The sequence below is a fragment of the Meriones unguiculatus genome, chromosome 19 (genome assembly GCF_030254825.1).
Source record: "Meriones unguiculatus strain TT.TT164.6M chromosome 19, Bangor_MerUng_6.1, whole genome shotgun sequence".
NCBI classification, from domain to species: domain Eukaryota; kingdom Metazoa; phylum Chordata; class Mammalia; order Rodentia; family Muridae; genus Meriones; species Meriones unguiculatus.
In genome coordinates this window covers 38,588,826-38,608,399 of record NC_083366.1, presented here as the reverse complement: position 1 = coordinate 38,608,399, position 19,574 = coordinate 38,588,826, and the positions used below count along the sequence as shown (strand labels likewise).

The following is a 19,574-nucleotide window of genomic DNA, read 5'->3' as shown; positions in this document are numbered from 1 at the left end:
ACCTGGAGGACCCTCTCTTCTTTTTTCTCAAATCGGAGTACATTAGGTAAAAAGCTGTGCTAACTGGACTTACTGTTCATGTGTCGTCTAGATACATAAACACTGGTCAAAACAAAAGCGCTCCCTTCAGGACACCAAAACACTTGAACACACTCGATTATTCGTAAACCGCTCGGACAGAGTTCCCGAAAGCCGGGAAGCCAGGCACCCGAGGCGAGCCCGCGAGATTATCGCTCCGAGTGAGGCTGGGCCAGTTTCCAGTTGTGGCCACGCAGAATCGCCCTGTGCTTGGATGTTCATCAAGCGCCAGTCTCACAGTCAGGAGTTTTAGCAAAACCAGTGTTATTCCTGGCGGGATAGAAAACAGCACTCTTGAGTACTGAAAAAATAATAAATAAAACGCAACGCTTTATCTTCAAACAGGCTTGACTTCAAACAGACTGCAGAAGGTTCAGGGAGGGAGCGTCCTCCCGGCACTCGCTCCATGCTTCTAGGATGCAAACCTCAGAGTTCACGGCTGTCCTCCCGCTCTTAGGAAAGAGGCGTCAGAAATCCCCAAACTGCTCTTTCCCCGCTCTGCTTTCCTCATTTTGGTGGCTGCTCTGAGATGCTCTCACACGGACCCTTTCTTGGAGAAGCTAAATCTTGGAGAAGCTAAACTCAGTTCTGGGGTGTTTTACAGAGGAGTTGGTTCCAAAACCCCGCCTATACCAAAATCCGCGGAAGCTCAAGCCGTTGTACAAAATGTGTATTATTATTATTATTATATTTATGTACAAGTTTAGGTGTAACTTCAGATCAGCTCTAACTCTTACATTCAGGTAGGTCCATGACTCCTTTTTAATTCGTTTTTAGGGGTGGTGTGGGATCTAATTTTATTCTTTTGTATGTGAATAATTTAGCAGCTCCTACTCCATCCGAGACAGTTCATTTTAATTGTCAGCTTGTCTGGGTTAAGGACCTCTGTGCTTTTAGAGAGGGGCATTTTCAGAGAGGGTTAACTAAGGGAAGAAGACTCACCTCAAAGGAGGTAGCACCATCCCCTAGGCTGAGGTTGAAGATGATGTGAAAAGGGGGAAAGGAGAATGGCATCCCTTTTCTCGTCAGCGGCTCAGATGTGAGCAGTTTCGCCTTCCCTTCACGACGGAAACAGCCACCCAAATTACTATAGTGGACTATACTCCTTGAACCATGAGCCAAAATATACCTTTCCCATTTTGACTTGAGCCAGGTATTTTGTCAGTGGTAAAGAAAGTACTTTTCTCAAGATAGCTGACAGAGCAAATTAAGGAAGGAAAGGCTCACTGCGACTCACAGTTGGACGGACTCACAGCCCATCAGGATGAGAAATCTCAGGGGCAGCGGCTGAGGCCACACTGCAGCTGCAGTCAAGAAGCAGGGGAAATCCACGCTCAGACTTCCCTTTTCACTAAGTCCAGAGGAGAAGAGTCCTTAATCACTGTGGTGGGGGAGTTGGCAGCAGGCAGGCATGTTGACTGGAGGAGCTGAAGGCTTATGTCTTGAACTGGAAGTGGTGTGTTCTTCTGAAGTCCTAGCCATCCTAGACTCACTCTGTAGACAGGGCTGGCCTTACACTCTGAGATCCACCTGCTTCAGAGTGCTGGGATTGAAGGCATGTGCTACCACCACTGGCTCTTAAACCTCTCAAAAAGAGTACCACCAATTGAGGATCAAGTATTCAAATTCCTGAGGGCGTGGGGCACATCTCATTCAAACTACCACGCTAGCCAGAATTACATGTGTAAAAATCAAGGGAAGATGGCAGTAAATCCACAGAGGTTAACACTGGGGCAAAGAAGAGCGGGGCAGACACTGGGACATTGTTCCTTGCAGAGGGGGTCTTCCTGGAATAAGCACTCTGACACCAAAGAGAGTGGAAGAAGGGAGATGTCACCTGTGGACCGAAGCCAGGGCAGCTCCTGAAAAGCTTCAAAGCCAGGTCCAGTTTGCTTGTGGTTTTCCACCAGGTGGGGTGGGCAGGCAAGAGTTTACCTTGCAGGAAGCCTGTGCAGCACTCAACAGGTTGTTAGGGGCAAATAGACAGCACAAGCAGTGTTTTAAGTGAATCGCTAAGTAAACAGTAAATCAATACCTAATAACTTTTTTTTTTCTACTTAATTCTACTTCAGACACACAAGTGTACAGGGGTGGTGGAGATCTGGAGCAGCCGATGAGCAAAGTGGCATCATGGGCATTTCTAGTGCAGATTCCCTGGGAGCCTCTCTTAGCTGCTTTTCTGTTGCTGCGATAAGACTCCCGTGACCAAGGCAACTTATGGAAGAAAGAGGTTACTTGGAACTTATAGACTCAGAGGGTTAGAGTCCATAACCATCCTGGCTTCACCTGGGTGGATGCTTCTGAAAGAACAAAAGCTGTCCCAGGGTAGCAGACGGTTTCATCTCCACTCCTGCTGCCTCTGACATGTCTCATCAACACAACTCTTTATGGAAGGAGGAGAAGGAGGAGGAGGAAAAGAAGGAAGAGGAAGAGAAAAAGAGAAGAAGAAAAGGTGGAGGGGAGGAGGAGAAACTTATATGAGGTAGCCATTCCATTGGACCTGAGATGGTCATGTGCGTGCCAGCGGCTTGCTATTCTCGTTTTCAGCAGACACCTCCTGTTTTGCTTGGTTAAGTTTCCTGTTTTGCTTGGAAATGTTTACTTGGAAAGTACCTTGTGGTTTATATAAGTGGCTTACTCTGTAATAAAGATGGCACCTTGATCAGAGCACTGTCTTGGTGTCCCTTTTCATGTTCTCTGTCTCTTTGAATTCCCAGCCCCTTGTGCAGGCCGTTACTATTGGTGGTCACGGGCGACTACACTTACATTCCTTTGATCACCTCCCTTAGATGTTCCCCTTTAGAACCATGCCAGAGCCCACCAAGTTGAACAGTTCCTGAGTGGGGAGTGAGGATTGAAAGAAAATTAAGAAAACAAAAACACTGCACACAAGATCTGTTTGAGAAGGCTGCCAGTAGAAACTGTCATGCCTGGTTTATTCCACAATTCCTTTTCACAGTCAGAGCAAAGCACCTCAATGCAATGAAGGGATTCATGGAGAAGTCAAACTTGTTTACCTCGACCACATGTATGTGTGATCCTCACAGAAAGAAAAGGGAAGTAACTTGGCAAAACATCCTGCCTATCCCTGTTTCCAGGTGAAGGCCAGGGTGAAAACATGTTTTTCACTGACCTGACAAACAAGCTGCTCTCCACAATACCCCCACTAAGGTGAAATTGGGATCTTGACGTATGCCACAGAAGAGATGTCATAAAGCAAGAGGATGTATTAAGAGATATGAAAGAAATATAATGCAAGTTCTAGCTATGAGGTAGGGGTCCAGAGAAATGCTTATGTGTGCACACAATGGCCATGTATGATTTTTTTAAATTTCTTTGTTTTTGAGACATGGTCTCAGTGTGTAGCTTGAGTGGCCTACAAATCCCTACGTAAACTATGCTGGCCTTAAAGTCAGAGAGTTGCCTGCCTTTGTCCTCTGATTAATGACATGTATCGCCCAGGCCTATTACGGTAGTATTAGGGTTCTCTAAAGGAACAGAACTAATAGAAAGGCCAGCTGCTTAGTGTTAGGGGTCTCTTTGGGTTGGTTGTTGTTATTTTGGGGTTTTGTTTTTTTGTTTGTTTTGTTTTGGTTCTGTTTTTGAGGACAGGGTTTCTCTGTACAGTCTTGGCTGTCCTAGACTCACTTTGTAGATCAGGCTGGTCTCAAATTCACAGCGATCTGCCTGCCTCTGCTGCTGGGATTAAAGGTATGCACCACCACACTGGACTCATTTTAGGGGTCTCTTAAAAAAGGTTTGGGTTCTAGCTCCAAAAGGTCCAGGCGTAGGAGTGGGCTAAATCACTGACAGTGGGTGAAGAAGGGTACATTACCTCCAGAATTCCCTGCATGAAGTTCTGATTGGAACTAGAAGTCTCAGGTCTGCACAGTGGATGGGTGTGGAGGAAGCTTTGGGGAGTGGAGGAAGGGATTGACTGCCGCTTTCGAAGTCTCTTTAGTAGAGTTTGAGGTCCAGCTCCATTTGGTCCTGGAGCCTAGGTTCATCTATGAGGTAGCTAAAAATGGGAAGAGGAAGGTTGGAAAATTGGCCCTGGGATTCCCTGCCTGGAGTCCTGCTTGGGACCCTGGTTCAGACATGAAGCATCTCAGGTGGGCACAATGGATCTGTAGCTAAATATCAAAGGGTATTTCTCATATGTTTTCAAACACTGATAGAACAGATAATGTGTGTGTGTGTGTGTATTAAAAGGTACTTATTAGACTGGTTCACAGACTGTGGGTCTAGGTAGTCCAGCAAATGACTTTCTCATACTGGAAAGACCCAAGATCTGGTAATTGTTCACCTCATGAGGCTGGATGTCTTGGCAATCCTAATATGATGCTGGAGACCTAGAGGATGCCTGGGGAACAGCTGGTCTTCAGTCTGTCTACATTAGAATCCCCCCAAAATTGTTTCTAATACCAGCAGAGGAATAGCTCAGCAACAGTTTGCCGGGGAGCATGAAGGCAAGTGAGCAAGAAATAAAGTTTCCTTCTTCAGAGTCTGTTTATCTGGGGCTGAACCCAGAAAGTGCCACCAGATTTGGAATGGGTCTTCCTGCTCCTGACTAATCTGATTAGGAAAATCCCTCCCAGGAGTCCCCACCAGTTTCTGTTTTAGTTGAGTCCATATGCAGTCAAGCTGACAACCAAGATCAGCCATCAGAGTCGTATTTTGCTGATGGCTGTGAGGTGACAGCAAAGGAAGGCAGGGTGGAGCGCTGAAGAGGGGTCAGGAGTAACCTCGGCCCGAAGGTAGTTACCAAACCAACAATGGTGGCCAGGTCTGTAATCCCAGATACTTGGGAGGCTTGGGCAGCAGGACCTGAAGTAGGAGGCTAGCCTGGGCAACCTTGCCTGAGGACCTTGCCTCAAAATAAAAAGCACAAAGAGGCCTAGGAATATAGCTAAGAGGTCAGAGATGGAGCACAGGACTGTAGCTCCTGCTCCCCCCCAAATAAGACAAACTACATCAACAGCAACACACGGCATTAAAACTAGAAAGTGGAAGTCTTGGTAAGTGCTGGCTAGACTGTAAGAGAATGACGTAGCACAGCAAATGACAGGAGCCAACAAGGGAGAAGGTGATGTTTAACCTGTAGTCTGGAAAGCCGATAATTGCTGTGGCTATTTCTGAGTTAACTACTTAAAGTGTTCTTGTATCTTCAATACCTCAGGGTTGCAGTTCCCAAGCGTATAACACTGGTCCGTTGTTGGCGGCACAAGGCGATTTAACAGGAATCGTTCGCAAGCCCAGCCTAAGACCCACACCTTAATGTGCTCTTTCCTGAGGGTCAAGTTGCTGGAGCACGAGATCCTACTATACCTGATTGTCCAAAATGCTGTGGTCAGACGGAAGGAAGGGCAGGTACCCATTGTCTCCTTGAGAACTTGGCTAATCTCCACCACCACCCGGCAACCCTCTACCACCCATATACCCCCACGTCTAAAAGCTCTTGATTTAACTGCAGCCAGGCAGACTGCCAATGAGGGTTGCTCTTGGGTTGGTGTGGGGTTAGAATAAAGCTACCGAAAAACTTTTCTAAACTTCCTTTACTTGTTAACGGCACAAAGGAGGAATGCCTCCGAGACAAAGGGCCCACCAGACAAAGCCCCCTACAAGAGTGCTACAACATCCGTCACCGGTTTTTCCAAAGTGGTGGGGTTTGCAGTGTGAGGAGTGCGGTGAGGGAAGGAAAAAAAGAGGCTCCTCCGCGCATAGAGCTATGACACACGGACCCACCAGAGCGAGCCCCAAGCCCGGTACAAAGACAGCTCCCAACGCAGCAATGGCATCCGCACGTCTTTCTGTGCATCTAGCCCTAAGCAGGCTGAGGGGAGAACTGCGATTCTAAAAGTGAACTCAAAAAATTGGAGATGCTGGGGATCGAACCCAGGACCTCATGCATGCTAAGCATGCGCTCTACCACTGAGCTACATCCCCACGACCCAGGAGGTCCGTTTTCCAACTCATCTTTATAAAATTCGAAGTCGTTTTTAGCATTGCTATTCTCATCTTTTCTTTTAGGAAAAAAAAAAAAGTAAAAAGAATCCCGTCACGAGGGTGTTTCGATCAACCTGCACCCTCACAGGCACCGCGATAACGAACGTGAAAAGTCTAAGGCCAGAGATCGTAAATAAAGCGGCGTCCGGGAACTTCCTTTCTCTCCTTCAGGACTAAGGAGAGGGCCTTTCAGGAAAGATGGCGCACCCTTTGCCAGTCCTTACCCACGGTTACCAGGAGGAAGACAGCACCTGCCATGGCCCTGCCGTCCCCGCTTTCCGCTCCCGGACTGCGAAAACCAATCAAAATTAGGAACCTTGGAGGACAGGGCTCTCCAACAAAAACCAGCTCCGCTGTTTCAGCCGCTGGGAGGAGAGTCCAGATGCTGGACTCCCCCTCCCCCAACCCTCGCAGCTCCAGGCTTTAGCGGAAGGATGCCAGTGAAACCCGGAGAACGCCACAGGCTCTTCGGCGCATCCTCCGAGGGGCAGGGATGCAAGTCAGGAGCGCGCATCCTCGCCGCCGACTCCGCGCCTCTTCTCTGGGGCTTTACTGACTTTTTTTCTTCATCCAGAGGGCCTAAATTCAGTGTTAGGGTCCAAATTAACCACGTTTTCCCTTTGTAGGCAGCTGTCTCACTGGGAAGATCAGGACCTGGCGTCCTACGAAGGCCGCCTGCGGTGGCTCTCGCGTGCTTCGGTGGTGTCACAAGTTCAAGGCAAGCCTGCGACACAAAGCGAGGCCCTGTTACAACAGGCCTCCTGGGACGTCTTCCCAAAGGACTTCAGATATTTCGAGATGAGAAAAAGGAAAACCCCCGAGGAGCGATCCACGTGCTTCATTCTAGCAGCGCTGTTAGAGTTTCGAGGAAGGCGACCTGTGAAACCACATGCAAATCGGGCTTGCTTGCTTTGCCTCTCCCGTCTCTCCCTTCCCCTCTCTCTAAAGAAACTTGTCGCTGTCAGTGTTATCTTAAAGTTCTGCTCTGGTCTGGCATGGCGGAACTCCTGCCACGCAGTGCGTGGAAGGGGGCAAGAGTGAGGGCGGGGCGGGGGGCATGACAGTGATAAAGATCTAAAGTTAAGGGCCAAGACCCAGCGCGTTGCATACCTTGCGCATGTGAGGTAAACGGAACAGACGGCAAGACTACAAACTAAAGCAAAGTCCCCTCAGTCACAGCGTTCTTAGCAGCCGGAAACAGACGAGCATGACCATGACGGTGGCTCCAGCTGTGAACCCATATGTACGGACCCGCCAAATTGCGTACGTTGTATAATTTCAGCCTTTTGTTGTTTTGTTTTCTTTTCTTTTTAAAACTGCTGGGCCTGGAGAGATGGCTCATGGTCAAGAGCACCAGCTGTTCTCCCAGAGGACCCAAGGCTTGATTCCTAACACTCTATAGCAACACTGTATATCATTTCTTGATAGTCTGACCAGATTATTTTCCTTTTAAAACGTAATTTTTAAAAGACTGTTGTTAATGTGTTGTTGTTGTTTTTTGTTTTGTTGTGTTTTTTAATCTTTTGGAGAGGACTATTCTAAAATTCACTGGGATTTGAAATGGGTTGTTTTATATTATCTCTCTGTTTCTCTTCTCTCTGTATGTGGGGGGGCGGGGAGAGAGAGAGAGGTGAATGCATGACACCCGGGTTTAGCAGAGGATGGAAGAGGGTAACTGATTCTCTGGAATTTAAAGTTATAGACAGTTGTGATCTGCCATGTTGTGTTAGGAAGAACAATTAGTACTCTTGACTACTGAGCCATCTCTCCAGGCCCAGTAGTTCTAAGGGGAAAAAAAATAGCTGAAATTATAAAATGTACACAAGTTGATAGGCTTGTACATACGTGTGTACAGCTGGGACCATCATCACGGTCAAGGAAATAACACACTCCTCAACTCCAAAAGCGTCCTTCTGTTTCCACCTGTATGTGTGTGTGCACCAACCAATCACTGTAAAGATTGCCCAACCACACTGGGAAATCCCCTACCTGTCTTTAAATGTGAGCCTTCCTGCTCACTTCAAGGTCAGCATTCTATGGAATGGTGGTCCCTGCATGCTGGGACTATCTGCAGAATAAACACTCCATGCTTTCGTATATTACCTGAGTCTGAGGTCTTCCTTCAGCGACTGCAGGACCTAAGAGCTCTCTGAACCCAATAGTCACTTAGTTTAGAAATCTGAGTGCCCCTGCAATCCCAATCCATTTATCTCAGTTTTTGAGAAAAAGTCTCTCACTGAACTTGGAGCTTGTCATTCAGGCTAAGCTAGCCAGAGAGGGGTAGGGTGACAGACGCGGCTACTGTGTCTGGCTTTGATGTGCATATTGTGGAATTCAAACTCAGGCGCTTGCCTTTAGGCTCATGTATTTTTGTTTGCTCGTTAGTTGGTTGATTGTTTTTTATGTGGCTTGTTTGTTATTTGAGAAAGGCTCTCACTCTGTAGCCCATGCTCCGTATAAACCAAGGGGTCTTAAACTCAGTGATCCTCCTACATCAGCATTTTAGATGCTGAGGTTGTAGGTGTGTCCTTCCTACACCATTCCTGATGAAGTAAAATTTGAGTGATAAGGAACGGATCACATAAAAATAAAGAAAGGGCACACCCCATGGATGACGGACATGTAACAAGCCACATGGCTAGAGTATCGTTTGAAAAGGCAAGGATGGTTTAAACAGGAAACCATCTAGAGATCAGTATTTTAGGACTTTGGAAAAGGTGAATGGGAAACTAAGTGTGATGGGGCAGGGCAGTAGCTCTTGGATGTTTTTCCAACAGCCTTCCCTTGTTTTTCATTGTTAGTCTTGTAAACTTAGCTTTACTCAGGTAGCAATGTACCTTATCACAGAGATGAGTGCTCAGTCATGTTGTTAAACCATGCTGCTTAACCAGCAAAACCAATACTTTTCCTTTTCAAGAAATGTTTTATAATTTGTTCCTTATTATTCTGAAATAAAGCGGGGTTAACTTAAACTAGATACATAATTCCCCTTCCAAATCAACCAATTCCTAGTTAGTATGAGAAATAAAAACAAATTAGTTTGACATACAGAATAAAAAAATACACAAATGTTTAGGATGACTGTTCAGAAAATATTATATAGTCATGTTCTTGTACCTTTAAAAACAGCTGCTGTGAGTGGAGCAGACACTTGGCACTGAACTTGGCACTGAACTCACCTCGCCCAGCTTTCTAGTGTAACCAGTGACTCTTGGTCAAGTTTCAAAGCATATTTACACAATTCAAAAATAAATTAAAGCAGGGGGCATATTCCTCTGTTTTATACTTACTGGTGTGAAAACTATTCGGTAGAAAAGAAACCGTGACGTTATCCACACCTTCAGGACTATGACTCGCTGCTCGAGTTTCGGCTATATTCCTTAACGGTTACAACAGAGAATCCAGTAGCCTGAAAATAAGTATCTCTCCTTCCAGAATCCAAACTTAGTTGGGTTCTCAGGGCTGTCCGTCTTTCCTGGGTCCCCATTAACCTGTTCTATGGTTGTCTTTTGTTGTTACAATAGTATTTATTACTGGGGCTTGAACCTGGAGCCTCTCACCAGATAGTCAAGCACAGCACCTCTGGACTTTGGTCCCACACAGCTGGCTTTTAAAGTTTTATTCTAAGTCACTCAGGCAGGTGTGGTTCAATAACTTCCGATATTTTTGCCTTGGCCTCCAGGAAGCTGGGGGTTTTGGAGCAGCTCCACAATTTCCTCAGACCTCTCACAGTGAGCATGATCAGTTGTCTTGTGTAAAAGGAGGGATGACAAATAAAATGTTAACTGTTTCGTACCTCCAGTAGGTTAGAGATTCTCCATTCAGGGGACCCCTGAATTCCTAATGCACAATCCTCTACAAATATTAGCGATGGATGCTGTTAGTTCCTTTCCCATGCCCACTATTTCCTGAAAATAAGTCAGAGCCTTTTTATTTGTACTGATTGTATCCCCTGGTGAGGTTGACTGCTGTGTAGCCTTCCTTTAGGATGTCTCAGAGGATAACTTTCCTCCTGACTTGTCAGCAACCACCTCAGAGCTCTCTCTAGGAAGGCCGCGGTGTCTAGATATCCAAATCGAAACGCTATAAACATAAGAACAGGAAATGCTTATAGAAATTATCGTGAGAAAGAAATGTAAAAGAAAAATACTATGGGGGGGAAAAAAGCTACTCCTGGAGATGCCGGGGATCGAACCCGGGGCCTCATACATGCGAAGCATGCGCTCTACCACTGAGCTACATCCCCTTGTACAGTATAACGGGCACACACTATTCCTATCCTTTAAAAGACCCAGCGTGCCCTGCAAAGCTGCTCTGTCTTTGGAGAGGCATTCCGGAGGGTGGATTCCAGCCGAACCGAAACAGCTCCTTCTGGGACCCCCAGCAAAACTCAGCAGCGGGATCGCCGAGAGGGAAGCACAGATTCAGAAGCTTCCGCACCGCCCATCCTTCTGGTGACCGAGTCGCAGCCCAGGCCCAGGCAGGAAGGATGGAGGCAACCGAAGCATTTCCCCATCTCCTATTCTGGAGCATTTTCTTCAATTCAAATTTCTTGCGTCTGATTGAATCGGGTGGCCAGTGAAAATGTGACGAGATGGAAACCTGAGCTCTGGTCTTCGTCCACACCCGCGGGGACTAAGCCCACCTGACCGTAAAGCAGGGACCTACGGACTTCAGCTTCACAGGGGACCCTAGAAGGACCTTTCAGCACCTCCTCGAAGGGCTCTGGCTACACCACCTTCGCCCCATCCGTGCGGCCAGAATGTCGGACAGGTGAAGCCGCCACTGGGAGTCACCAAACGCCACCTCAGCGGCTGCAGCCACAGACACAGAGGCTCGGTCCGCAACAGAGAACCGTGACTCTCCAGAAGCAGAAAGGAGCATCAAAGACGCGATCCAGGAAAGCGGTCTTTAATTAATATATTGAACGCGTTGAAATGAAAAAGTAGCTGTGAAAAAAAACTCACAACAGTAAAACAAGCCCCAGGCTGAGGTTAAAAACAAAACAAAACAAAAAAAACAAAAACAAAAACAAACAAACAAAAACAACTCTCCACACACTCTGGATAAATCGGATATCCCAAATATCTAAAGCATGGTGGTGAAGGTACCTTCGGAAGCTGCAGCGACGGGATTGCTGAGTTTGAAGAGCTCCAGACCAATCGAGACCACAGAATGAGACCCTGGCGCTAAAGAAAACAAACCCCGCGTTGCCTTGAATTAGTCCAGCATTTTAAATTCCACTGTTCTGTGTGTCCTGTACTGGCCCGCAAGTGTGCACCGCACTGCTTCTGAAGTAAATCGTCTCGTCCGTTTCTTCACGGTCAAGCTTCCACCTTTCATCAGAAATCCATGGGCAAATTCTTTGAAACCACGTACATGTCCTTTTAAAACCAGACTCTTAACTGTAGCTTTACAACTGATTGATTAAACTTTGCTTGACTTGGAGGATAGAGCTCATTGGTAGTGTTTACTATTCACGAGGCCCGGTGTCCCTTACTGCAGAAATAAACTTTGTCTGAATCCATTGTTGCATGCTGATCAAAATTCTTTCCACCTTTGTATATTGGCCTACTATCAAAAGAAAAACTTTGCCTTCACCTCCTTTCTTCCTTTTCTCTCTCTTTCACATCAAGAGAGACTCGGGCGTTCCTGTATTCTCTACAACACCGTTTTTTATTGCGCAATAACTGGCTTCATTCTCCATGTTTCTGAAATCTGCCGTAGATCCTGTGACCTTTGAGGACTGCATTATTTTCCGAGAACTTCCTTACATTCTGGCATGGAATGATGCTCCAGGCTCATGTTGTGTTTGCTCTGTCCCAGCCTATCTTACAACAAAAAATTCTCCCAAAGCACTGGGATCCTTTTAGTGGTATCCATACTAAGCAATAACTACACAAGGCTAACCCTGCCCACTGCCTGTGTGCAATTCTTCATGCACTGTTTTAGTACACAAAGTTAGGACAGAGATGTTCTTTGCCTTTGTTGAAATTTTGTGTAGCCCTTCTCTTCTCACAGTGACAACACCGGCTTCCATCATTGGCTTCCTTCCTACACACACACACACACACACACACACACACACTATTACAGACTCAAGTGCCATTCTATTGTACCTAAAAGGCAAATGTGTCACAGTAGTGAACAAAACATTCACCTGGATTCATCTTCTTTTTTCTGTTTTTTCTATTTTTAAAATATTTTAGTGATTTTTTTGATAACTTCATACATGTATGCAATGTATTTTAATAAGTGTTGTAATTTTAAGGGTTTTTTTTTCTGTTTGTATTCAAGATGGTATTTCCATCTCTCCGTGTTAAATCTATTTTTAAAATTTTAATGTATAAGACATAAACATGGTTCCAAGGAGCAAATCTATACAGAAGTATCAAGGTGCTCAAGTTGCGGAAGATTGCTGTATCCTGGAATACAGGTGGGCTGACAGGAGCCGTTTCCAGCATCATCTTGGGAGCTGACTCAGGGGCCAAGAGTGTGGCACCTAGAACCGTGTCTGGCGGTGTTGGCCTTTCCTTTCCAGGGCCTGGAGGTAGAGTACAGTCCAGTAGGTTCAGAAAGAACAGAGCTGTGCGAAAGGGATCTATATAGCCAGTACCTCTGAGGTTCTGAAAACCCCGAGAGAAAGATCTCTGGGGTATTTATGAGGCAAGGTTTGGTGTTGGCAGTGTGGCTCAGAAAAGGCGTGCTTAGGCCCTGGGTTCAGCCCCCACCTCCTTCATCTACAAATCCGTCTTTTAGGCTGAGGACAGTGGGCTCAGATTTCCCACCTGCAATTCTTAGTTTACTTAAAGACGGCAATCTTTCTCAGCATATTTTTAACCCTTTTGATATGTAAAATGCTATCTTTTGCTTATTTATATAAACTTGGACTTTTTCATGAGGTATAACATTTTATTTAACTTGGCAAATTATAAGTACTTAACTGAGTACAATATGATAACATAAAATACATTTTTTTCTTTTTTTGAGACACAATTTCTCTTATGTAGCCCTGGCTGTCCTTGAACTCTGTAGACCAGACTGGCCTCAAAATCACAGATCCATCTGTCTCTGCCTCCTGAGAGCTGGGATTGAAGAAATGCACCACCACCGTCTGGCCTAAAATGCACAAATTTTAAACATATATGTACACCCATGCAATTCAAAATGTCTTAATCAAATTTGTAAATGTATGCGTCTTCCTTCTTGTTGTGTGTGACCTTCCTCCTTCTATTTGTTCTTCCTATAAATGATTGCATGAGGGGAGGGGAAGGAGAGAGGGAGAAAAGAAAAGAGGGAAGAGAAGGAGCAGGTGGAGAAGGAAAGGAGGGGAGGGAAGAGAAGGACCGTCTTTCAGGAGCCTTTGTGGAAGCTCAGAGGAGAGTCCAGCCACACATCCACACTTCCTGGGACTCTTGCTTCCTACATCCAGATGATTCTCTCATTCCCTACTAGCAGCCTAAACTTGTACTGCCAACAATAACTTTGACAGATCAATATAAGTTCTATCATACAATTTAGTTTATGAAGCAAAATTATTTCTGTGTATCATGTAAGTAAGGAGAAAGTATTTTAGAAAACTTGAGTGTGCAACGAGGTTTGAGGAAAAGGGAAAGGACCTTTAGTTTCTAACTTCTGACGACATGTGAAAATGACAGAGGCTTGGTTGGCTACGGTAGGATGAGTTCACTGTTGACGATACCTATTCAATAACATGATACATTCAAATATCTCCACAGCCTATCTTCTACTTACTTACATTTTCACAAGGTCTTAACCTCATTCAACAAAACCTTTTTTTTTCTGTCACAATTTAGCCTCACTAGTATTCTGTGTTGGTGATTTTACTTCATGCTTTCATGAATTATTGTTTCTTAACTCTAGGAGATATCCTCACGTAGAGCTGTGGCATATTAATGATTCATGCAGTCTGCTCTTCAATCACTTTGAACTGCCATTGGCTCTGCATGAACTTCAGAATATTATTGGTAACATCCTAAACTAATTAAACATCAGGAAAAGTCACCTCAAATCATTTGCCAAATTTCTGAAATTACTTACTGCTGTCTTACCTACTAACCTCAACTCTTTGAGAGACAAATAGTCTTATCAAAAGGTTAATAATTTTAAACAAGTTAATATTCTTTGAATACGTTCCTTTGGCTGCTAGCATTAGCCAAAATTTAATTACGATATCATGGAAAACAGTTTCTCCGAATGACTAGCAAGATGAGCCAACTAAAAACTTGAAAACTGATTTCTCCGAATGACTAGCAAGATGAGCCAACCAAAAACTTGAAAACTGATTTTCCTCTAAAGAAGATGTAGAGCTGGGCTGTAATGGTACATGTCTTTAATGTCAATATTTGGGAGGCAGACACAAGTGAATTTTGACTTCAAAGCCAGCCTGGTCTACAGAGTGAGTTACGGGACAGAGGTCTTCTGAAGAGTTCTGGTTGTAATGAAAAAAAAAATGTCGTTTTTAATGTTCTGTCTTTCTCTAATGATTACTTCCGTTCACCTTTGGGATTGGTAACCGATGCTCAGGCAAGTCATGTCTACATATGTAGTGTTCTCTCAGGCTGTGCTGCTGGTGAACTCACGGCATCTTTGGAGATTATGAGTGACAAAACACCTAGGCTAGTAGAAAAATAAGCCTCGATAATTTTTCCTTTAGTTTATTTAATTTTTCTAAGCGGTGCCTTCCGGGATGTTGATGCTCAGGAAGACGCCTAGGATTCCTGTCTGACTCTCTCATCCAGCCATGTTCTCCACACTACTGGAAAGGGCTGTAGAATCAGCCTTGTGGAACGGAAGACCCTCCAGATCCCTCTGCATGGGAAGGCTGGGTGCATCGGACAACCAACACCACTTTGAAACCTCAAGCGTCCTGGAACAAGAAAAGGGAGCAGAAGGGAGAGGGAAACTGACAACAAGAAATGAAAGCCAAGCTCTTTCCTGTGTGGCTGGGGCGGCTCAGCCTTTCGGGGAAAGCTGACGGTTCTAAACTCAATCCGGAGTCTTGGTGAAGAGGACTTCACTAATCAGATTATGAGATTATTTCTCTGTGAGATGGGACTCCTGAATGTTTAGTACAACAATTCCCTCTACTGTTGGCATCCTGTAGTATGATGATGCTCAAGTCTTCACCTAGGAAAACTAAGGCATAGTGATTTTTTTTAACTCTCTTCCGCCCTCTCTTTTTTCTGTCCCTCCTTCCTTTGCTTTTTTTTTTTTTGTTGTTGTTGTTGTTGTTGTTGTTGTTTTGAAATACTGACAGTTCAACTCAGGGCTCAGTGATTAAGGCATTTCCAATCAGTAGTGAGCTTGACAACCAAAGCTCACGTCTATTGTCTTGACTGTATATAAACTGATAAGAAAAAGTAACAGAATGTGGTGCACAGAATATTTGACTCTGAAAAAGAGTGGAAGCAGCATTCAGCCACCACTGTTCAAAGGTCCACAGCAACTGGATAGGAAAATGTCACACAGCTTCTCCAAGGAACCTGAGCTGTCGCCATCGCCCGGTCACCTGTACGTGAGGAACAGCAATGGGTCAGTTTTCAGGTACTTTCAGTGTTTCGCTGCAGCTCTGCCTACCTATGCTCTCTCTTAACAGGAAACCACCTTCCTTCACGGGGGCCCTGTGGCTTAGCTGGTTAAAGCGCCTGTCTAGTAAACAGGAGATCCTGGGTTCAAATCCCAGCAGGGCCTGTAGGTGAATGGCTTAATGTTCACTTTTAAAGGTTGAATTGTTTTAGTACCATTCTTACCATGTCCAGAAGCTTTATAAACCAAAAACTGTGCAAACTGAAACACAAAGCCAAATTTGAAGCATGGGCCCAACCAACCCACCCCTACAAGAAAGGAGTAAAAAGCAGAGCTGAGTGCACTGTTCAGTTTTTGGATTTTTATTTTTTTTTGGGGGGGAGAGCAATTTGTTAAAGTTTTCCAGAATCAGATCTTCCACTGGGATTTTCCCACTCACCATTATCTTCATTATTCTAGTCATGGTTTTATACAAAGAACAAGAATGGAAACCTGAAATTCAGCAAGGGTCTGTAGACTGTGCATTTGCATTTTATTGAAATGCCAAGAAACTTGTAGAGGAAATATAATGAATTGGTTTAATATGATTGGGGCCAGCGGCATTTGTACAGGCCCAGTGTGCACAGGACAAAATGGAAATACCAGCTCTTACTCACACAAAAACAAACAAACAAACAAACAAAACAAAACAAAAACTGAGTTTTTTTTCTCAGTTTCTCCTTCCCTTCCCCTCTCTGTCCCCTCCTACCTCTCCCCAATCTCTCTCCATCACTGAATTTAGTTCCTGTCCCAAGACTCTCTCTGCCTCAAGTCCTCTCAAATGGAAGACCCTTTGTGGGGTTCCCAGCACTTTCTCTTTCAGTCCCTTATTGCTGAGAAAGAGAAGTTTCAGGTGTTTATTTTTTTAACATTGGCAATTTGTTCTTCAATTGTGAATTGTCTCTTGAGTGAGTAGTATCCTTAAAGTAAGTCTGAATAGTAGGTGGCTATGAACTATGGGAAACCCAAGGCAGAGCATAAAAAGAGGGAAACTAAGTTAAGCACCCACACGCACACACAAGCGAAGCCCAACCCGGCTAAAAGCTGTGCCCCAAGTTTCAACTCAGATTGTTGGGAGCAAATGAAACAAGTGTTTTGTTTTTAATCACTTGAGTTTCAATAGTTTGATCCTCAGCATTAGATGAACTCTGTGTTGTTTCTCCACTGTCTTCTGGCTGGCTGGCAGTTTCATACACAGAATTTAAGGCAACGGAAAGGCAAGCAACTGACACTGAGCTACTTCTGCTACTCTCCCTATGGGGGCAGGGGAGGGTCTCAAGGTCCACAGGAGTGGTCCTTGCCGTGGATGGACAGAATGGGAAACTTGCAGGTAGAAAAGGACCTAGTCTGGGTTTTGTGGAAACCAGGGACCCAAATCCTTCCTGTCTGGTCTGAGGACAATCAGAAACGAGGTGGATCACATTTGTTGCTAAATAGCATTGAGCTGGTTGTGTGGCTGGGTCCCATGTAGGGAGTCCAGTGATCTTGGCCTCCATGTTGCGTTTCTTTCTTCCTATCAACACTGTGCATACCTCAATAAGACATCCAAGATTCCCATCTTTAATTTGTCTTTAAGAGCGTTTATTTTTCCTTGCTCATATCCAAATAAATCTATCACAGACCGTCTTTGACTGCATCTATCTAACTCTAGTTCCTGGCACCTGTAAGCTTTGCTGCATAGCACATGTGTGAGACCATATTCCTCCTGAAGCCCTCGATTCATAGTTTTCTGGAGAGAAGAACAAGAAGAAGAAGAAGAAGAAGAAGAAGAAGAAGAAGAAGAAGAAGAAGAAGAAGAAGAACAAGAACAAGAACAACAAGAACAAGAAGAACAAGAAGAACAAGAACAAGAAGAACAAGAAGAACAAGAACAAGAAGAACTGTACAGCTCAGTGGTATAGTGCAGCATTTAGTGTGAGAGGTCTGAAAGTGGGGTACCACACAGTCCAGTAACACTTGGTTGTGGGGAGTAAAGAGCCTGCTTTTCTCTCTTCCCACTTCAGCACCCCATTGACAGTAGTTGAAACCAATTGTAGGAAGTATGGAAAGGGATGGGTGCACATATCTGCAATCCTAACCCTTGAGAGGTGGGGGTAGAAGGATCTGGGAACCCAAAGCCATCCTCTCCTACACAGTGAGTTGGAAGCAAACCTGAGCCACACATAACTGTGTCAAACAAGCAAGGTTTGGAATACCCAGCCAACATCCCAGCATATTCAGGATGAGAGGATAAGAGAATGGCTTGAAGGAATATTGTGGTTTCCAAATTCCAAAGACAGGTGCAAAAATGTCTGTGAGAGTAGAAATGTGGTCAAATTGCTCATGTCCAGAAACTCCAGATTTCAGCTTTGGACTATAATGAGTGATCTGGCTCCATAATCTGAAAGGTCCAAAGTTTATGTCCAAAATATTTTCTCAAAGCCTGCCTCTTCACACCATTCTAATGAATGCATTTCAAGTCAATCTTCCCAAAAGCTGAATAAGAGAGATTGGAATTGCATGCCTTTAATTTTTTTCCTACCATCACTGAGATAACCTTAGGTTCAACATACTAAGCCATTAATGAAACCTTAAGTAGCAAGCCTGTTGGTACAGGTCTATAAACCCTGCTACTCTGGAGGCTGAAACAAGAGGATTACAAATGCAAAGCTTGCCTGGGCTATAAAGTGAGTTCAAGGCCAGCATGGGGAATTTAGTGAGCTCCTGTCTCAGAATAAAAAAATACAGGGAGGCCTGTGGTGAAGCTCAGTGGTGAGTGCTTATGTAACATGTACAAAATCCTGTGCTGACCCTATCATCAAAAACATTTTTAACTAGTTTTTTTTTAAACTAAATACATTAAATATAGCCAATTAAAATGATTTACATTAATATCACAGGAGAGAGATGGGTGTCTGTGGAGGCTGGCAGTCACATACAGGAGCAAGAAAGCCATTCGGTGACAGAACAGTCACTATATCGGTGCTGGTTGGCCTCAGCCAGTCCTACCCTATCTGCTTTGTGTTGTCTGTGACTTTTCTTGCACAATTTGCCTCTCTCTGAAGGCACTTCATGAAGAACTCAACAGCTGTATGGTCTTAGTCTTTGAAATTACTGCTGTACATCTCTCACAGGTTTCCCTTGCCACGGTTTTGGCAAAGTCACCCACCGGGCTTTGGCAGGTATGGGTTCATTTTCCCGGTAAGGAAGAATGTCATTTGTTTAGACAATGGAGGACTGTGCATACAGCTCATGACAGGACGATTGCCCGGCCTATATGAGACCAGAAACCCGAAGGAAGAAATTGTTTAATTATAAATTTTTAATTTCACTTAATAAAATTCAAAACCAAAATAATTTTCCGAAGTTGATGAAACTTTGAGAATTCCTTCCCCCCCCCAAAAAAAAACCCTTTATGAAGAAACCTTTAAGTGGGGCTGTACTCTTCTCTCCCAAATTTGCTTCGTCACAATGTTTCATCATAGCCATAATGACCCAAGCTGATACGCTAGCACAAACCAGTACAGCGTTGGAGGAGTCAAGCTTCTAGAACAGCGTCCAGTTTCCTGAGTGTGGAGAAGCCAGCTGTGTGCTATAATTCCTAAAGGATCCGAAGAGCATAGGAATCAATTACACGTTTCCTTCAGGATTCCATCTCTGGATAGATCCCTAAACAACAGAGCTCCACAGAGCTCCATGCTGGGCCTCCTCTGCCTCACCCTGTCAGAGATCAGTCTGTGGTCATGCTGCTAACTAAACTACTTGTGAGCAAAGAATCATTTTCTTTGAGTCTCATTTCTTGGAAGGGGTGTAGAGAATTTAAAGCAGAGACAGTTACCCCTGGCACCCGTCTTTCATTCTTCCAAGTTGTGAGGACATCTTTTCCAGCTTGTTCTTCATCATCTTACTTTTTTTTTTCTTTC

General features: G+C 44.7%; 3 non-coding genes across 3 annotated transcripts; 1 reads left to right on the top strand and 2 right to left on the bottom strand.

Annotated features, from left to right (window-relative positions):
• Window positions 1–5,952: 5,952 nt before the first annotated feature.
• Window positions 5,953–6,024, bottom strand: Trnaa-agc (transfer RNA alanine (anticodon AGC)). Its single transcript has one exon. It is a non-coding gene; the product is annotated as a tRNA-Ala (tRNA).
• Window positions 6,025–10,258: 4,234 nt separating this feature from the next.
• On the bottom strand, window positions 10,259–10,330 carry Trnaa-cgc (transfer RNA alanine (anticodon CGC)). The gene has a single exon. It is a non-coding gene; the product is annotated as a tRNA-Ala (tRNA).
• A 5,394-nt stretch (window positions 10,331–15,724) lies between these two features.
• Trnat-agu (transfer RNA threonine (anticodon AGU)) lies at window positions 15,725–15,798 on the top strand. Its single transcript has one exon. It is a non-coding gene; the product is annotated as a tRNA-Thr (tRNA).
• Window positions 15,799–19,574: the final 3,776 nt, after the last annotated feature.